This window comes from Phaseolus vulgaris, chromosome 8 (assembly GCF_000499845.2).
Source record: "Phaseolus vulgaris cultivar G19833 chromosome 8, P. vulgaris v2.0, whole genome shotgun sequence".
Lineage (NCBI taxonomy): Eukaryota > Viridiplantae > Streptophyta > Magnoliopsida > Fabales > Fabaceae > Phaseolus > Phaseolus vulgaris.
The window spans coordinates 61,731,001-61,738,191 of record NC_023752.2 but is presented as its reverse complement, the minus strand read 5'-3'; the positions used below and the strand labels follow the sequence as shown (position 1 = coordinate 61,738,191).

Genomic DNA, 7,191 nt, shown 5'->3' with positions numbered 1-7,191 from the left:
TCATTTTGTTTATTTAAAATATTTATCTGTTATGTGATCTCTTTAATGCTTGCAGTTGGAATAGTAAACCCAAGTCCAATGTGTTTTCCATTTTGAAGATGAAATATCAATTCATATGGCCCCGTTTTTGCCGGAACATTAATGAAAGGATTAGAATGTGAGTGTTCATGTTCATATCCTATTTTATTTTGGCTATAAATCTTCATCTTTCATTGCTTTAAGTAAATCAAAGTGAACACTTTTCCTTAAACACAACTTCAAATGGAGTCATGGGTGGGGTGGTTGCTTTTTCTGTGTTGCCATTCGTTGCTCTTTCACTTCTCATCCTCCCATTCCTTATGTCATCTTCATGAGAGAACTGCCTTGCTCCAATTCAAGACCTCTTTCAGTGATAATGATTCTGATTTTCTTTGTGAGAATGTTGTTCCAAAGACCGTAACATGGGAAAATGCGACAGATTGTTGCTCATGGTCTGGGGTTACTTGCCACCCCATTTCTGGAAACATCATAGGTCTTGATCTCGCCTGCAGTGGTCTTTCAGGTGAACTCCATCCAAACACTACTCTTTTTCGTCTTTCTCATCTTCAATCACTTAATCTTGCTTTAAATGACTTTTCCTCCTCTCGATTGTCGTCTCTCTTTGGTGGGTTTGTGAGCCTCACACACCTTAATCTGTCTAGAAATTTTTTCCTTGAAGGTGAAATTCCTTCCCAAATCTCACAACTTTCCAAATTAGAATCACTTGATCTATCTTTTACTATGTTAACGTGGAAAGAAAACAGTTGGAAGAAGTTCCTCCAAAATGCAACAATTTTAGAGGAGCTTATTTTGGATTATGTAAATATGACTTTTAGTTCGATGAGGCCACTCAATCTATCTACCTCTTTGGTTAATCTTAGTCTTAAATACACCGGAGTTCAGGAAAACTTGAAAACTGACATCTTATGTTTACCAAAACTTAAACACTTATGGTTGTCACGTAATACTCTCGAGCAGTTTCCGAACTTGAGTTGCAGTACTACTACTCTCACTATATTGGATCTTTCATGGAACATGTTGGAGGGGACAATCCCTGCCTCTTTATCCAACTTCACACATCTTACTTTCCTCGATCTCTCAATTAACTATCTCAACGATTCAATCCCATCCTCAATCTTAACCCTTCCACATCTAACATTTTTGGATCTTCGAAACAATCGATTCAGTGGCCAAATTCCATCATCACTTTCAAATCTTCAACATCTTCTTCACTTGGATCTTTCAGAGAATAGATTGGAGGGCCCTCTACCTAGCAAAGTAACCGGGCTTTCAAATCTAACTTTTTTATCCCTCAAAGACAACCTATTGAATGGGACAATTCCTGCTTGGTGTTTATCTTTGCCATTTTTGCAAGAACTGGATCTATCAAAGAATCAATTCACAGGCCATACACCTTCAATCTTAGCTCAATCCTTGGAGTCTTTGTATTTGTGCTACAACAAGTTACAGGGAAATATTCCACAACCAGTCTTCATCCTTGCAAACCTTACTCAATTATGTCTATCGTCAAATAACTTTAGTGGTCTTCATAACTCTCCAATCTTCACCAACGCCCCTAACTTAGAGCTTTTGTATTTATCTTCTGTAGGTTTAACTAAATTTCCAAAATTATCAGGAAAAATCCCAATGTTGATAGATCTTGATCTATCCGATAACAAATTGAATGGAGCAGTGCCCGAGTGGTTACACAAAGTTGATTCATTACAAAGTTTGAACCTATCCCACAACTTGTTGAAAACTCCAATGAACGAATTCTCAAGGAACTACAACCTCAAGTTCCTTGATATTAGTTTCAATTTACTCATTGGCGACATGTCTTCCTCAATTTGTAATGTAAGTAATCTTCAAGTTCTTGTCTTGTCTCACAATAAGTTGACAGGCATCATTCCATCATGTCTTGTAAACTTGCAAACCCTTTTTATTTTGGATCTAAAAAATAACCAACTAAATGGCACTTTACCAACTACCTTTTCAATGAATACTGATCTCACTTTTTTGAATCTCAATAACAACCAATTGGAAGGTCCTTTGCCAAAATCTTTGTCCAATTGCACAGAGTTGGAGATCTTGAATCTTGGCAACAATCAAATTGAGGATAAATTTCCCCATTGGCTTCAAACTCTACCAATGTTGACAGTATTGGTTTTGCGAGCCAACAAATTGTACGATCCCATTGACGATTTAAAGACGGAGCATGGATTTTCAAGTATAATTATTTTTGATATCTCATCCAACTATTTCAATGGTCCAATACCCAAAACCTATATACAAAATTTTAAAGCCATGAAGAATGTCATTCAATATGAAGGGGACGAGATATACATGGACACATCACCTACGTTAGTTAAAGCATCCCCGATTCTTGTGATTGAATTTATAGCTATGCATATATATGAATCTGTAACTGTAACAACAAAAGCAATAAGTATGACACTCAATAAAATTCCAATAAACTTTGTAACCATTGATTTATCTCAAAACAAATTTGAAGGACAAATTCCAGATGTGATTGGAGAGCTTCATGCTCTTAGAGGACTCAACTTTTCCCATAACAGATTAAGTGGTCTTATTCCCAAATCCATTGGATATTTGACAAACTTAGAATCATTGGATCTCTCTTCGAATATGTTCATCGGTAGGATTCCAACAGAATTAACCAATTTGAACTCTCTTGAAGTCCTGAATCTTTCCAATAACCTGCTTGTGGGAGAAATACCTCAAGGAAAACAGTTTGCGACTTTTTCAAATGACTCATACCTTGGAAACTCGGGATTATATGGATTCCCATTGTCAATGAATTGCAACAACACTATACAAAAATCTCCATTTTCTCCGAGCTTATTGGGAGAAGAGAGATTTGGATTTGGATGGGAATCAGTGGTTATAGGATATGGATGTGGAATGATATTTGGAATTGGCCTCGGACTTTTGTATTATAGGAAAGCTTGAATGGCTTCTGAGGTGGTCTTAATATAAAGGGAAAAAATAAGTCATGAGAATTGTAGCAGAACAAATGAGTGGAGAATGTCCCATGCCCTTGTTTTTGTTCAATTTCAATGTAAATCAAGAATCTTATCACACCATATTGTATGAAAGATTTGATCAATGTTTAGTTGTGAAATAATTGTCTTCTTTGTTGCCATATTTCCTTTGTTTGCATCTTCAAAAAAGGAATAAACTCATTTTCTCGTGACACATCTAACATTTCAATCAAGTTATAATATTGAGATGATAATACATATCAAATGTAAAATAAATTATAAACTTTTTAAGGTTAATTTATCTAAAACATGTGATAACTCATTATATTGGTAAAAACATAAAAAATGAAAAAACGACATTATTCACATTTCTATCTCAAGTTATTTATTGATTTTCCACTTCAATTTTTATCAAAAGAAACAAACATTTTATTAAACATATTACTAGTTTGGGTGGAAAGGAATAATAAAAGTTCTAATATTCTGGTAAAGGTGAACTAAACCTTCATTTGATTCTTACAAAATTTAGTGGTGTTAAGAGGTGTTTATAACAATGGAGGTCATAATTAATTCATTGTTTCACATAACTTCTTTTTATGAAAATAAAAATTTAACAAATACAATAACGTGGATTTTTTTTTTCTTCAGAGATACAATTCTCAAATTTATTTTTCAAATTTTGTCATAGACATTAAAAATTAGGATGGTGATATATTAATATTGTAAACCGTAAAAACATAGCACTTCACACCTTACCTTGATAAATTAATATTTTATTCATTATTATTTTATTTTTTAAGTTAAAATATTATTATATTATTACAAATAATATTAAATGTATGTTTTTTACTGTTCAGGGTGTCAAATAAACTTTTCTCTAAAAAAATATTACATTGTTATTATAGAAATAAGGGAAATGTTCCCTGCACCCAACACTTTTGAACCTACACCCAACATAATTTCAAAAATTGCAAAAATACCCCTTATTCCAAAAATAAAAATCTGGAATTGAAAATAATACATTTCAGACAAAAATATTCGGAAGAGGTTTTTGTGTTTCGGATATAAAAATCCGGAAAAAAAATCAAAATTTCATTCTGGATAAAAAAATCCGGAACTGAAAATAATACATTCCAGAAAAAATTATCTGGAAGAGATTATTGTGTTCCAGAAAAAGGGGTCCGGAATGTAATTTTATATGTACCCCATTTTTTTAAGGGTATTTTCGATATTTCCCCTGTGATTGGGTGCAATGATATGGTGCAGGAAGCAATTGCCTAGAAATAAACTTTTAGTATATGAAACACGACACATTGAAATGTCCTCTTTGGACTTATTTGGGCTCATTTGTTCACTCTCTTATTTGGGCCACTTTTGTTAAGCTACGACTGTTTAGCAAACTTTCATAACTGGATAGCTTCTTCCTGCACCTCCACGGCTTCTTCCGGCACTCCATACTAAAAGCACACTTACTATTATACCCTTCAGTAAAAAATATTAAAAAATTAAAATATAATTTTAACCTACTTTCACTTTCTCTTTCTCACGTTGTCTTTCACTCCCAGCACCGTGCAACTCCCCCCTCCCACCTCCTTCAAAGTTTTATCCTTCTCTCAAACTCTCATTCTCTCAAAGTTCTCCTTCTCTCAAAGCTCACATCCCTTCTAAACCTCTCATTCTCCATCATTTACCATTCTCCTCTTCATTCACCAGTTAGTAATTTCACTCGTTTTAATTTTTAAGTATAATATGGCATAAGTATTTGAAAAGGCATAGAGTAGTCTAGTATGTTCTTTGCACAAATATGTATCGGATTACGTAATTCGTGGGTTTTAAAATTAGGTTATGGATTACATAATTCAGTAGGATTTAGGGTTTCAAATAGTTTTGAATTACGTAATCTGATAGGATTTAGGGTTGCAATAAGTTTCAAATTATGTAATTCGGTATTGGCAGTATTTTAGTGAGGGTTTCAAATTATGTAATTCGGTAGGTTTGTCCAATTAGTTTTCGGATTACGTAATCAAAAAGTCATATTTTAAGTTCTAAAATTACTTTTGGAATCCACAGTTCATTTAGTACTGGATGAGTTTGGTACGTTCCGGATCCGGTATACATTCAGATTATCTAATTCAAAACACTTTAGTTGTATACTTAGGGCAGATTGTTTGATCCGTTGATCAAACAGATTAACTTTTAAGGCACGACACGAGAACTTACTAAAGAATGAGAGAATAACGAGTCAACCAACCGTGATATTATCAACATCAACACGATCGTTACCACCACCACAACATACTACCTCAGGGAAGACTGCACTCCCACCACCACCACATCAAGCACCTTCTTTTTTACTCGTGGACATAATATAAAACAAAATTTTCATTTTTTATTTTATTTTATTGAAGGACAGTTTTAATATTTTAAAACTATATGGAGGTGCCCAAGAAGTTATTGGAGGTACAGGAAGATATTTCTACAACTTCTTTGTTTTTTAAGATACTTTTTGTGTGTGTGATGTTGTAGTAAATCTGGTCCCACTCTTTAACTAATTATGAATTTTATATTTATTGTTAAAAAATAACTAAGATAAGAGACAAAGAATTAGAATGTGGTGTCGTGGGGGCACATATTATTGGGCCATATTTACGATTTGTTTTTGTATCCTTAAACCTTTTAAGTGTTTTTACTTTCTATTCTAAATTTTAATTGACGTTAAACTTTTTAATCTTTTAAAATTTCTATCCCTAAGTATTAACACGAAGTGATAATTATAATTGATTGTTCACTAGTTTATGACGTCATATGATAATTTAATAAAAAAGCAGGTAATTTTTTAAACTTTCTTTTATTTACTCGTGATCTAATTTGCATATTAATATATATATATATATATATATATATATATATTTAATTTCAATAATATTATTTTGAAGTGAAGGTTGTTATAATGATAATTTGATTAATCAATTGTTTTTTCTTCTCTGTTTTGATTTTTTTTTTTTTCAATTTTTTTTTCTTCTTTCACTAGTAGTTTTAAGATTCAACAATGTGATAATGTTCACATTAAAATTATGATTCATTTAATGATAAATACAAAAGAATGATAATTTGACCAAAGAATAGAGTTACTCGAATGAAGAGAAAAATAAAAATTATTTTATTTGATGTGTGACATATAGTGTGAAAACCAAATAAAAAGAATGTTATATCTTTTCTTTGTTATTGTCCTAAAATAAGGAATTAAAAGAGAAGTAAAAGAGTTACTTTGCATATAAAAACTGTCTATTAATATTAATTTAAAAAATTAAAAAAAATTATAATTAATATAACTGATAAAATACTTTATTTTACTGATGAAATGGAATATATTAAATAAAAATAAAATAGTAAATATTTGTAGAAAAGAAATGTTTATTTAAAGAAATCCGATAGATATAAATGTTTCTTAATCTGTGTGATTAAGTCAAACTTCTAAATGACGTGATAAATAATCATTCTTAATGGCAACACAATAATCCAAAAAAATATTAAAAACATATTTAAATTATATACAGTAATTTAAAAATAATTTTATCCAACTTTACAGCAAACATCATTCGCCTTCTTAATTATATTATTGTTTTCAGCAAAAAGTTAAGAAAAGATGATTTCTGATTGAAACATAAGAGTTCACACATTCTTACACAGTTAAATATTCATTCAAGAACTGATAGTGATCAAATTTTTTATCCTATCATAAACGTTGCAAAAAACCGTGACAAAAAATATAAAAAATTTGACACGAGATCTGATGGAATATAAATACAGAAAGAACCGTGACTAAATATATTATATATTAAAAATATAATAGTAATAATAATAATATTATTATTATAACTATTATTATATAATATAATGTTGCGTAATGCAGTGTTGTATTGGGCCCATACCGAATCACGCACAGCTGTGCGATGAACATGTGAGCCATAATGATCCGACGGCTGGATTTTGTTGAGATGAAAACAAAAACCACATCAAAGTCGGTTCCACAAAACACCAAAATTACTATACACCAAGACTGCGACGTGTTGGAACGGTAGAGCGAGTACGAAACGTGGACGTACTCGCGAAGTTACCCCACGCGCCCAATTGAGGAACAAACCAAAAACACAAACAAAAACAGTAATAT

The 7,191-nt window shown here is 31.6% G+C and overlaps 1 pseudogene; it reads left to right on the top strand.

The window, feature by feature from the left end:
- Nucleotides 1–236: 236 nt before the first annotated feature.
- On the top strand, nt 237–3,171 carry LOC137825591 (receptor-like protein 9DC3; annotated as a pseudogene).
- Nucleotides 3,172–7,191: the final 4,020 nt, after the last annotated feature.